Source organism: Anabas testudineus, chromosome 5 (assembly GCF_900324465.2).
Source record: "Anabas testudineus chromosome 5, fAnaTes1.2, whole genome shotgun sequence".
NCBI lineage: Eukaryota > Metazoa > Chordata > Actinopteri > Anabantiformes > Anabantidae > Anabas > Anabas testudineus.
This window is the reverse complement of record NC_046614.1, coordinates 18,715,325-18,728,321: the sequence shown is the minus strand read 5'-3', so window position 1 is coordinate 18,728,321 and position 12,997 is coordinate 18,715,325. Positions and strand designations below refer to the sequence as shown.

At 39.7% G+C, this 12,997-nt stretch overlaps 1 protein-coding gene across 3 annotated transcripts in view; it reads right to left on the bottom strand.

Moving 5' to 3' along the window:
- asic1b (acid-sensing (proton-gated) ion channel 1b) overlaps positions 1–12,997 on the bottom strand; it is a 130,476-nt gene that overhangs the window by 27,456 nt on the left and 90,023 nt on the right. The gene's annotated exons all lie outside the window — the stretch shown is intronic.

Here is a 12,997-nt window from a genome sequence, read left to right as displayed (position 1 = left end):
CCTGTTTGATTGACTGGATCTTAAAATAAACCCTGACTCTCCTAATGTATAAAGGGGAGAGACAGATTCAACAACAAATTTTACTGATTCAATAAAAAAAGAGAATGAAAGGAAATAAAAAAGAAATCCCATAAAAAAGCAGTTTCCTTGATTAGTACTGGGCAGAAAAATGCAGAGTTTGGCTAAAAGTCTATTGATTTTTCAATGTGGATACTCCCATAGCAGAACTTTTGAGTCTATAAAAACACTGCACATTTATTTATTCAACGAACAATGAATTTAGGGATCCCAAGGCTATTACTTTAAAGGATAATACACATATGGCGTTACTATACAGTAATCATAGACAGTTCAATCTTCATTTGTGAATGTGAATCTGTCTCTTGCAAAGTCATTTCAATTAGGTTGTTGAGACAAATCCTAAAGCTGTTAGACAGGAAGCTAATGGGGACTTTTATTCACAAGCTGACAGTACACAGAGTAAATTTATGGTCACAATTTGGAGTTCAGACCTGTCAGCAGCACTACAATGAAACCAAAAGAGATGCAATTATGGAGACATTCTCCGTCCACAAATGTCAGTATCCATTGCAAACCAATGTCATGAATTTCCATCACAGCCTATTAAACACCACAGAGTAATAGTTGCTTGATCGCTAGGAGTTAGTGTGAATGGGAGTAATCAGTACTTTGCTGTTTTTAGGGTGGATTTAGCCTTTGACAGTTTTCTCCAAAATGAGAAAGAGATTTCGATATCAATCAGTGAGGCCAGTGAGGCAGTGAATACTTAGAAGTCAACTGAAAATGAATGAAAGCGGCACCGACAAGCACAGAAATTTAATAGCTGCCACTTGACGTCATATCTTATCAGTCATTTTAGCGAGCTAGCCGGGATCACACACTGGGCCGTGCAGTGTGAGCTGTGCTCAGGGCTGAATTACCTGCAGTGTTTTTCTAAACCACCGCTATTAGTATTCGAACTTGGACAGAGCATTTAAAGATGATGCACGTCATACAGGTTCTCGCTGAATAGTTCTGACCTTCAATATACAGTGTCTATATATATCTTTATGCTTATGTAAGATATTTCACCTTTTTCTTTTGCTCAATGCATGTATTTACTTATTTATTTTTCCTATCTTGTTTTACTAGCCTCATTTTTTTTCTTTAGGTGAATATGCACGCATACTTGAATAGATGTTTTGGAAATACCACAGAATGTATTGTATTGCTCTGTATTCTATATACTGACACTGCCTACTCATGGTAATAGAGGCTTTTGTGCAAAAATGGCATTTTGCTTCCACGGTACATGTGTTTCTGTGTTTGCGTAGAGAAATCCCCTTTATGTAAAGGGGGCGACAAGAGCAGCGTAAATATCCTCTCAGGTATTTGGGCACATTAAGACAAAAAAGAAAAAACCCTTTGGGGTGCATATTGCTCTGCGTCAGACTGCATGCGATGACGGCAGAAGGTTTGTTTGCAAGAGCTCTGAGATGCTGAGGCACTCAGCAGTTTATCAAACTGTCATGCTGGGGCAAGATCGGGGTGGGGCTGGCCAGTCTGGACCTTGACATGTGTAGCATAAAACTACATGCCACAGGGCAAACAGCTCTGTCCAACTCCCCTCCCAACCTGTCTCCTCACCAGTGTGTCTTAAATCTACTTGGCTGTACACACTCTGCCCCTGTCATTACTTCTCTTCTCCATGTTTTCTCTCAGTACTGTTTGCTGTTGCATAAACACAATGCATTTCCCCTTGCTGTGTCATTCACCGATGCACGTCTTTACATTATAAGTCAGTCCCTCTCACACACACTCTTGTTCTTTAGTCTGCCTCCCTCTTTCCTTTCCTCTTGTGTGTCCTCCTGTGATCTCCATATTCTCTCGGCTTCTTTTGGTTGCTGCTGCCTCTTCTCTGTTTCCCGCTGGGAATGTTTGGCACCAAGTCATCCACAAGGGAACCAGCAAAGAAGGAAGGAGGCAGCGAAGGACGGAACAAAAGAAATGGGGTGGAGGCAGCATTGGGTGCGGTATCAGTCACCGTCCTGTAGCTGCAGGCGCTGACAGAGGAGCAGCTGTAGATTTACAGAGACAATTTTGAGGAGAATTGTGTATACGATGCGCTGTAAGGGACAAATGTCAGAAAGGCCACATTTCCAATAGCCTCTGAATCTCCTGGGCTATGAGGTTGAATTAAGTACTGCGTAAAGTACGTGCCATGTGAGAGATGCGAGTCAGTGGAGGAAGCTCAGGTGCTTACTGGAAGCTGGTGAACACAGAGACAACACTGATGCAAAGCTGAATGTTGTGAGACGCATGACACATTGTGCTTTGAATATGTGACATACACACGTTACAATTTGATTTAGTTTCTGTGAGCGCAGAATTGTCAGCATTGTAAGAAGAACACATTAAAGTGCATCTTACAGTGATCAAATAGTACAGCATGTCTCACATCTTCACTTAATGGGAAATGTATCCAGTGTTGTTTGAGCTTTATCCATTTTACCAACTAAAAGTCGGGATATCTCAGTGTCTTCTGCTACAATTTAGATTTTTAAATATAGTTTCACAGTCAACTAGAAATTAAAACTTGAAAAAAGAAGAAGTTTAGTTAATTGGTGTAACTGCTTAAGTATTATTATTATATATTTCTTTATTTTTACGTTTCACAGACAGGATTTGATTAATAAATACCTTCAACATACAGTGAAGTAACAAATGTTTTTGGCGTGAATATGGACAGATTTAAAACATAAAAACTTTGCAAAAACATACTGGACACGGGGAACCAAGTCTAAAAATATTCCATTTGCTGTGGGTCTTTAAAAGCTCATGTTGACCCACTTTACTGTGATTGTATGTTAGAGAAACTATTGGGCTGTTTTAAGCACAGCATGAAGCATTTTAGCTTTTTGAAAGTAGCATGGGAAAGAAAGCCCATCACGAAATAAACTACAGTGATGTCTCTGTGGTGTGCACAGCTTCAGACCAGTAGTTTAAATAGCTGGTGGGAGATCACAATTCCTCCCACCTCTGTTAATCTAACACCACTGTGCTCTAGACAGGGTGGTCTCAAAAGCACCTTTTCATATTGTGAAAAGAGTGAGTGTGGCAGCAGCACCATGTAAAGCGACCTGTGATACACCGATGCATTAATCTGAAAATGGATTCAGGCGTCTTACTGTATAAGTAGTGTGGCTGGATGGAGCAGATTTATATTTACAGCCCAAAGGGCAGCAAGAGTATGCCTGCCTGCAAGGGAAACACAGGGCGACACTGCTAATTCATCTAGGCAGCATCACGACAGCTGGGCTGGGGAGAGTTTAGGAAAGGGGAAATGGTTCTGATGAATGACTTTCAGAGTACGGCCGCTAGCTATAGCAAACAGTCTCCCAGTCCCTGCAGGCCTGATGCCTCCTATTTGCCGCTCAGGGAGAAATGAATGAATGGCCCTTTGTGAAATAAATGGTCCCTTTCTGTCTGACATTTACAAATGAATCCCTCTTGTAAGACTAAATCCATCCATTTGTTTTATTAGTTGTGGAGGTGAGTTTCCTTACGGGAGCTCAAAACTGTGTGGCTGTCAAAAGCACACACACGTGTGGATTTAAGAAACCGACTGTGCTGGGTGTTTCTATTATTCCGCCTGCCCCTTTATGTCAATGATGCTAAGCTAAATAGCAGAAACACCTCTTTGTATAAGGCAATACTGCTCTGCAGCCTCCAAAATAATCAATAACTCCACGCAACACGTCTCTAAAACAGTTTGAACAAAACATAAACTTTGCAGTTCATATATAGTACAGTACATATTATCAGTATGTACTTATGAGCGTATCTGTTTATTTTATTGTGTAAAGCATGATGCAATACAAATACAAATTGAAAAATAGGCTAATAGAAGTCAAACACGTCAGTTTGACCAATATGGTCTAACTATTCTATCCATAGCCCATTGAAAATATAATATACTGGCTCCTCCAAGGCCACACTTTGTGCTTTTATGTCTGCATACACTATCTACACATGCTTCTGTGCTTTTAAAAACTGAAATGGCAACAGAAAGCTCAAGATCTGCGGTTCTCTCTGCAAATATAATGTATATCCATTCAATAGGGTTTGTTTTAAGAGAAATAAAAGCCTCCTGCAACTCTTCCCCCCTCCCCACCCCGAGAGACAAGTTGTATTATAAAAGTCTTACCCTTTCAAGATATTAAACTGAGTTTGCTTTTTATATTTTATTCAGCATAAGTACGATCAAGAATTTCTCAACCAGTGAGATCGCCAGGAGACACTCTGTCACATCCTATTAATTTCAGTCTCTGCCCTGCTTAGGAACAGTTTACAATCACAGGCCTATCAGCTGCTATTAACCATCATGTTCTAGCAGATGGAAAACAGACAAACAAACGATTTTTTGCTTGGATGTATTGCTTTTATTCAAGCCCTTCACCAGAATTTATAAATGTCCAAATATTGTGCTTGTTCTCCTTGTCCAGATACTTGTTTTGTACCGAATACACTGGCAGCTTGTTGTTAAGCTGCTGGCAAGAGGTGAGCGTGTGCATGTGCATGTCTTACATCTTATGTCATGGGCATGTCAGACATGCAGTGAAAGCAGGACTAACGAAGGATGGTCGATGGTAGTCCAACTGTCTGACAACTCCTTAGAAAGACTCACGCACACAAACGCACATGCACACAGGGGAAGATCAGACTGCCAGGAAGGATGAAACAGCCAGTCTAAAGCCAGCTGCACGGTGGGTTGCACCTAAATGGATCTTTCATTTTGATTTCATTTTGGTCGGCAGTATAATGGTCCCTCTGGAGATACATTTACCGAAAGCAATATAATGGCTTATGTGTGTGCTGTGTGTGTGTGTAGTGTGCTTGTGTGTAAAATGAGTAGCAAACACGGTCGCTAATTGCTGGCATGATATATGTTTTTGCATTTTCTCCTTAATAACTCCTGGTCTGAGGCTGGTTGAACAAAATGTCCTGAAATCAACCTGTGAACAGGGAGATGGGGATTCGAATCAAGAGGACACTCCTACCTGCTGATGTTGGTAATTGTTGGTAATTATTTCCACCTTTGCTACTTATTGGTGTGAAGATTTGCATCAGCTGTGCTTATTAAGTTGTGGCGTTAAATAATGAAATCAACCTGTCCTCTAGTACTGCCTAAAGGCAACAGCACCAGACCCACAGAGACTGACTTGTAGATCCTGAGATGAAACAACAAGCACTCAATCAATAGACTTTCCTCTAACATTAGCTCAGGGCAGGCCTGTTTACAATTTTAAGCTCATTTACATTTAAGGCAGTTTGCCACAGCTCTTATCCAGAGTGTTTCACAGTGACTGCGCAGATATGTGCGTAGACTCTCAGATGTTTTTAGAGGACACTATTGCACCAGTGGTTAAAGGAATAAAACCTTTGATATCTTAGTGTGAGACAGCTTCTTGAACTCCGAGTCCCTCATCCACATCAAACTTTAAAGAATTAAAGGAGAGCATGAGTTGTTCTTTCCCCAGGTCTATGCTAATACATCACCGAAATGATATATATACACAATGACAGTGTTACTGGCTGCTGTAACTACTCCTTCTGTTCATATTGGCCGTGAGGAGATGATTCCCTCGAGAAACTAGACACTGTACAAATTTGATGTAAAAGTGCATCAACAAGTTCAGCCAGTGTTCAGTTTTACTTCAGCGATCTGAGTTAGATCAGTGGCTATTAGTTAAACTTGGGACAGCATTTCACAACATTGGCATTAAATTTGCACACAACTGCTAGACCGCCACGTACGAGCGATTTAAGAGGCATTCACTAATTTTCTCGCACTTCGATTTTTCCCTGAGGTAGGAATGAAATTCATGAGGGGTCGAGACCTGTTGTACTTGTCATGAACAGATAGACTGCCTTTATTCGTTGTGGAAAACACACTCAGTTGTCTCAAGAATTATAGTGACCTGATCCAAATCAATTTGGAGTTTAAATATGATACAGAAATAGATTTTTAGTGGCGTATTTCATTGCAGGAGCTCATACATTTCTGTACTTAAGTAGAGTGGGTACATTCTCTCTTTGCCTTGCTGCATAGAGGATTTAATGATCAAATGTTGTTATAACACCTGACAAACTTCATGTACCATGAACAATTTATTTCTGTCACAGTTCAGTGCTGCTCTGATCGACCTGTCAATGATACATGTACATTTTTCTAGTTATTGTTTTTATATGCTGCAGCTAGTTGTCAACTCTTCTTGTTACTCGCAGGCTTTTCTGGAGATTTTAGGGCTGTTGATTATGTTAATGATCAGATCTCCTGGACGCACAGCTCCTCATGAACAGGTGGCACTAATCGGTCTGAAACGAACGATTTACAACAAATTTGTGCAGGTAATTTGATGAATGTGTCGGGGAACGCTTGTATGAACCAGACTCAAGGAGGAAAAGCAGGAGAAGATTTATGACAAGAATACAAAAGATGGAATGAGTGAGCAAGAACTTTTACAAACACATATGGACACGTGTTAAGCTGCACTTCGGAACCTATCATTTTTGTAAATGACTACATGCAAAGAGAAAGGGGTCACTGAGAGGGCCTGCTTGTATTGTCAAACACGAAATGAATTTTCACCCAACTCATTATCTTTTACATCTTTGTTGTGGTTGCACTGTGAGTGGTTCGGTCACTGATCTAATAACCCTATTTCACCAAACACGCTTTGATAAAAACCCACTGCTCCCTATTGTGCCTACCCAGCAGCAAATTGCATTTCATTTGTCATGTGGCCAGAAAACTCAGCTGGGATAATAATGCATAAGAAAGCGATTGGGAATATTTTTTGTTAAGGTTGTTTGCCAATGCACTAAAAATCGATTCATGCATCAAGTTCGGCATAGCCACTGCTCAACGCGTAGATTTTAGTGAAGGGAATCTAGTACTGAAAGGTAGGTTAGCACTGATGACTTTAACATATACAGTAAATAAACACAGGGGATGTATAGGCTACCTCTTGTCTCATTCACTTGTACACACTTAAAAACTATATACACATACAAAACACACCTTTGTGTCCTGCTGATTCTACACAAAGCCACAGAGCCGCTCGCTTACTAACATAGTCCTGCTGACCGCGACAGATGCAGTGATCTGTGAAAATCTGGTGAGGAGAGGCAGCAAATGCCACAAACACATACTAGCCTTTAGACATCCTTCCCCCACCAGAAACCCTGTATACAAAAACCCCACTTGTATTTTAATTATGATGATAATAGATTTTTTTTTTCCAGCACAGACAGTAAGTAATAGATTCTTATTCTAATAAAGGTCTGTCTGCACACTCATGCATACATAAGCACTCACCCACACATAGGGACGAACACAGACAGAGACCAAAAGGAACACAGAGACACAAAGAGAGATGCAACAAAAGAGAAAACACTGAGACAGAGTCCAGTGCTCTTAAAAGGACGCTGCCTTTCTCCTCACAGCTCCTCTGACATCCATTCTGTCATTTGGAGCCAAATGTTTTTTTCAGCTCTGATGAAAGTACAGGGCAACAATCCTGTAGGAAGCAATTAAGGCTCCCTCATCACCCTAATTACCAACTAGTAAGTGGCTATTGGCCCCATAAAGGACACTTGTCATATGTCTTATTCATATATAATTGCTCCAACAAGACGGCGGTATCCCTCATTTTCAGATCATTAGGAGCAATTTATCTTAGTCAGGGGATAAAGTCAAAGTTCTATCCTTTCATTTATGTCACTTTAATGATTAATTAGCATTTGTGTTATGAAGTGTTGGCTGATATTGCAGAGAGGTAGTGATGTATCTGTCCAATTTAAATGACCCAAGCTTTATATCCCACTGGACTCATCTTAAAAAGCAAATGAGTGCCGCTGCACCTCTTGTCACCATCCTCCAAAGAAGACTGACGAGCAATTTAATTAAACTGGGTGTATTTGGAAACACTGATCTGTCACTTGAATATAGAGAGAGAGACAGGACACAGTGATAGAGTGCCAAAGAAGTGTCTCTCTCGTACTGGACTTAAGTCCTTCATGCACAGAAATAGTGAGGGATTTGAAAACAAAGAGATGGGGAGAAAAGAGAGATGGGGATCGAGTGAGGGAGAGTCCACAATGGACAAATCTCAGTCCATGTTTGATTTGAAATATTTATTTTTTAATCCCCACAACACACAAATACAGTTTAATCCCTTGTGAAAACAGTTCTTTCATAAAATGCAACCACTGGGTTTCCACTGGCAGCAGCTCTGCTTCCAAATGATGCTTTAACTGGATAGTGGTCATTGCAGCTGAGAGACTCTGATGTTCTACTGTAGTGGGAATCAAAGGCTTCTTTAGAGATGGGATTAAGTATATTTTTGAGTGATTCCTTGTAAACAAAGAGAAATAAAAGAACATCATGCACCAGCACCAGCGCCAAGAAGTCCATGAAAGTCAGTTTGGGTTGTAAAATAATTGTAAAACACTGCCCCCTTGTGATCATGTTTGATATAAGTGCATGCCCTCAAAAGTGGAATTGAAAATGTTGGCAAGCAAAATACGTTGCTGAAGAACCCAGTTTATTCATTATATCAGACTGTGAGATGAAGAAGAAGAGAACTCTTTCTGTTAAGCAGTAGATTTATTGTTATTTGATGTGAGCGAAAGTTAAATTTCCATTTATTTTTTAGTTCTGCACAAACTGTAACTGTGATGATGTAATGCCTAACACCGCTGACCACCACTTCTCATCCAAAAACAGCTAATAATGCTCGAGAAGATGAGAGAAAGTCACGGACAGCTGCCTGAACTTCAGTGTTACCATAAATATTTAATGGTCCTGGGCTGTCACCTCTCAGAGGGGAGGAAACATTTCACCCATGCAAGCTTTTTTGAAACTCACAAAATGTAATAGCTGCATTCTGACTGAGCCTCATTTTTGAAACTTTCAAGTCAATTAGACCAGGTCAGTTTCTCTCACACAGGACCAGGCGTTGCAGGGGGAGTTAAACCGCTAAGACACACACTTCTCTCTGGGCTTACATGCCTTTGTGCTGGCATCGCCTGATGGATCTGAATTTCAAACCAACTAATGAAACAGCAACAATCCAGCATAAATCAAACTCCAAAGAATGCATTGAACTTGTACAAAGGCAAATAAAATAAATCACAAAATGACTATGCAATACAAACACAGGCACAAAAATCTATTTCTATTTGAAGTAGTGACAGTTTAATTAGCCTAATTGCACAAGGTGTAAAGGAACTGTTGCTTCGCAAGTGACAAGAACAAATTGACTTTTACACACACACTCGATGTAAGCAGTGCCATACTCCGTGTTGGTGGAACACATGTTATGATCTACTGCGATAATTTCCTAACGTCTAATTTATCATGGCATATGCTTGAAGATAATTGCATTACACTTTCCCTGATACAATCTCTTCCAGTGGCTGCTTGAAAGAAGTGCTGAACCGTAACCATATTTACAGCTACAAGCCAGATGGTGAGTCCAGTTCCAGCCTTTCATTTTCCCTTCTCTGACAATATTTCCTCACAGTCTGTCTGAATATCTGTCTGAAAGTGAGAGCCTTAGCCTCAGGTTTACTGACTGATGCTTTTGAGAAGACAGGAGAAGGGTGTAACCAGAGCCACTGGCTGATTCTGTTGACAGTGCTGAGCTTGGGAGAAAGGCAAGCTGTATCTAATGGGCTGGGGCTATCGCAGGAAGAAGGGATTTGGATCATTGTGCTAAGGGGGGCTCACATTCTGCTCTGGGACAGAACTGTTGCAACCTGAACCATCTATCTGCAGGGCATTAGCCAAGCTTCACTACTGACCGAACTCATCGCAGTGCACACACACACACACACAGCAAGACACATCTGCCATGCAGAGACACCAGACATGGTGGAAAGAGACACAGAACGTGAAGAGGGATGGACAGAAAACCCCAGAGGCCGAGGGAGACAGAAAGCAATCAATCTGCTGATCTCTCTTTCCCGCCCCTCCACAACTTACCCATAGTGGAGTCTGCTAGGCCATTAGTGGCTCTTTAGCAGACATCACCAACAGGCTCCAGCAGGAGGGGTTCAGGGTTCTCCATACTGCAATCAGTGGCACTGTCTATTGCCACATTACGCACAAATAAATACACTATTGATTTGCTGCAGTAAAAAAAAAAAAAAAACAGTAATGCACGTTAAGTGAGTTAGCCTGCTGTATAGATTTCATGTCATTCCTGCACACAACAAGGTGGAGCCAATATATAAGCAATAGTTGGTCTTGTTCCCTGTGTGATTTGCAAATGTTGCTTTCCAATATGGCACCTGTTCTTACAGGGGGTTATATGATGTAATTTATTGCAATTTATTCATCATAATTAATTTTCAATAATTAATTGACTTATGCTTATGAATGAGCTATAACCATTTCTAAGCTACAAGAAGGTAACTTGTAGAAAATCATTCAGCATGACACAAGACAGACCATCAGACAGAACTATATGACCACTCAAGGCCAATTCATAATTTCTGTGTTCACATGTCCTTGACATACATTATAAAAACATACAGTAAATATACAGTACATGTTAATACCTCATGGGTTCTATAATCAGATCTGAAGGTCTAAATATTAATAAGCCTGCATGTGCTGCAGTCTTTTTGCGGAGGATAGGTGATCAAACGGCCCATCGGAGTGTTCTCTCTCTAAATTAAATACATACATAAATAAAAGATCTTAAAAGACAAGCCAAGTACCATGCTGCAGGATTTTCCACAATTGTACAGGCTGTTGTCAACTGTTGTCATTACTGGTGTATAGCTGATCTATAAAGAAATAGTCATCTACCATGGTAACATCATTTTAAATATAGCCTGCTGTTGCATTAACACTCTAAAGCTTGTTATCGGCACAAATATCACAAAAATGCACTTTATCTCACCAAACACAATAAACCAAGAAAGTATAATGGCTGTTTCCAAGCAGTAATTATCTTCCATAAATAACTATTTTCTATTTTTCAAACCTGCCCTTGTACATTTTAAAGGAGCACAGGACAAATTTTAAATCTGCTTTAGAAACAGAGCAACAAAACGGCGAGAAAACATTAGTTGGTCATTGTTATGTTGAGGTACAAGAGCTGAAGGAACAATCAATGATGATATTACTGGGTGATTGTAATACAAGTTAAATTGACAATGGCTATAATTAGTCCCATTAGACCTGACAAAGAAATGATTACTTGTCATTTGTGTTAGTCAGGCCTTTAGCCTTGCTTCAGTAACAACAATACATGAAACCTGCAGGCAGGAACACACCATTTCCTTCAAAAACAAAACTCATACTGTTTAAAACAACCTGTAACATTAGTGCTACTTTTCTTCAGGCTCATGCAGCGCTATCTGCAAAGTGAATGATACCAGTGCTCATTTGATTTAAAAATTTAATAAAAATAATTACAGATTATTTCATCAGTTTCAGACGTATGATTAGAGCCTTTCATAAATGGGTTTAGGAAATACTTTGGCAAGCCTTCACTTGCTTTGATTTACTGTATGACAGTGTTGAACTTCTTTCTTCACTTTTACAGTATCACAAACTAACTGTGATTTATTCTACCAAATATACGTTGTCAATAAGCAATCTCAAGCAGGAACTTTTACAGTATATTTAAAACTTTTGTAATTATTTATAATGGAGATCGACGACTGAAGGACAAAGGTACTGCAGGTTTGAACGCTAGAATCTGTCACAGCTTCACCAAGGTGTAGAAGATGATACTGTGATCTAAGAAGCATCCTATCTAATTCCAAGTAAGACATTATGATGGCAGGAATTCATTTTAAACTGCACCATGGCAGTAATGTCTGTCATTGAATGAAGCCTGCTCCGTGCCTCCCTCTCATGCTAATAAAATGGCAGACTGCACTGCAGTCCCAGTACTTTATCTTTTAAAAAGCAAATCCACGGAGGATGACTGCTAGCCCAATTTCACCTCAAGGACATTCACCATATACCCCAATTTCTTTCAATTTATGATAATCATTACCCAATCTCTACATTTTTCAATTTCTGTCTGGGTAAGACACTGAAACTTGAATAAAAATAGGATCTATGGTCTGCCGTCAAAGACATTTTTGTGCTACTATCAAATGATGCTTCCTGTTCTGGTCAATATGCAGCATATGTCCTCACAGTGACAGAGCAGCATATTTGTAAACTCCCGAACCCTGTCAATGTACGGGAACTCTGTGATAGAGACACAAAGCAAAGGTTTTTCTTAGACCTCTTATATATGATTTTCTTCCCTGCTGCAGTATTTCACACATAATTAATTTCATCCTGCTGGCACACACTGCTCAGCAAATAAATAGTCTCTGATTTTAATTATTTGCCCTTACACCTGAGCATCTTCCCTGGTGCAGTAAAACACATTCACAGCTCACTTTATCTAGCTTCAATTCCACATTGTAACTTTATTTCATATTGGCCTGGTTGACTGAATTTGACCAGTTCTGCTATTGAAGTTCCCAGTCCCATGATGTCAGAGCAGAACCCTAAATGAAAAATGACCCGATTTAATGTTTGATGTCATATCACTCTGCTTGTGTTTGCATTTCTAACATTACTGTGAAATGCAATAAATTTAGTTTATGACTCTTAGGGAGACTCATGATTGATTTATGATTAATTCACCATCTAAAGAAATAACTAGGGCTGCAATTAATAATTAATCTCATTATTGATTCTTCTTCCTTAATTTACCAAAATAATTGATTAGTCAATCAATTAATCAACTAACAAATAAAAAATCTGGGCAGTAATAACTGCACCTTCCACTTCTGCCATTCTTCTTCACTGCAAACATTATTTAAATAAAATGAACAAAGGCATCATGCTGTTATCAGGTCTAAAAAGCGAAATGGAGTGTCTTACATGAAGATGCACACTGATGCAGTGGCA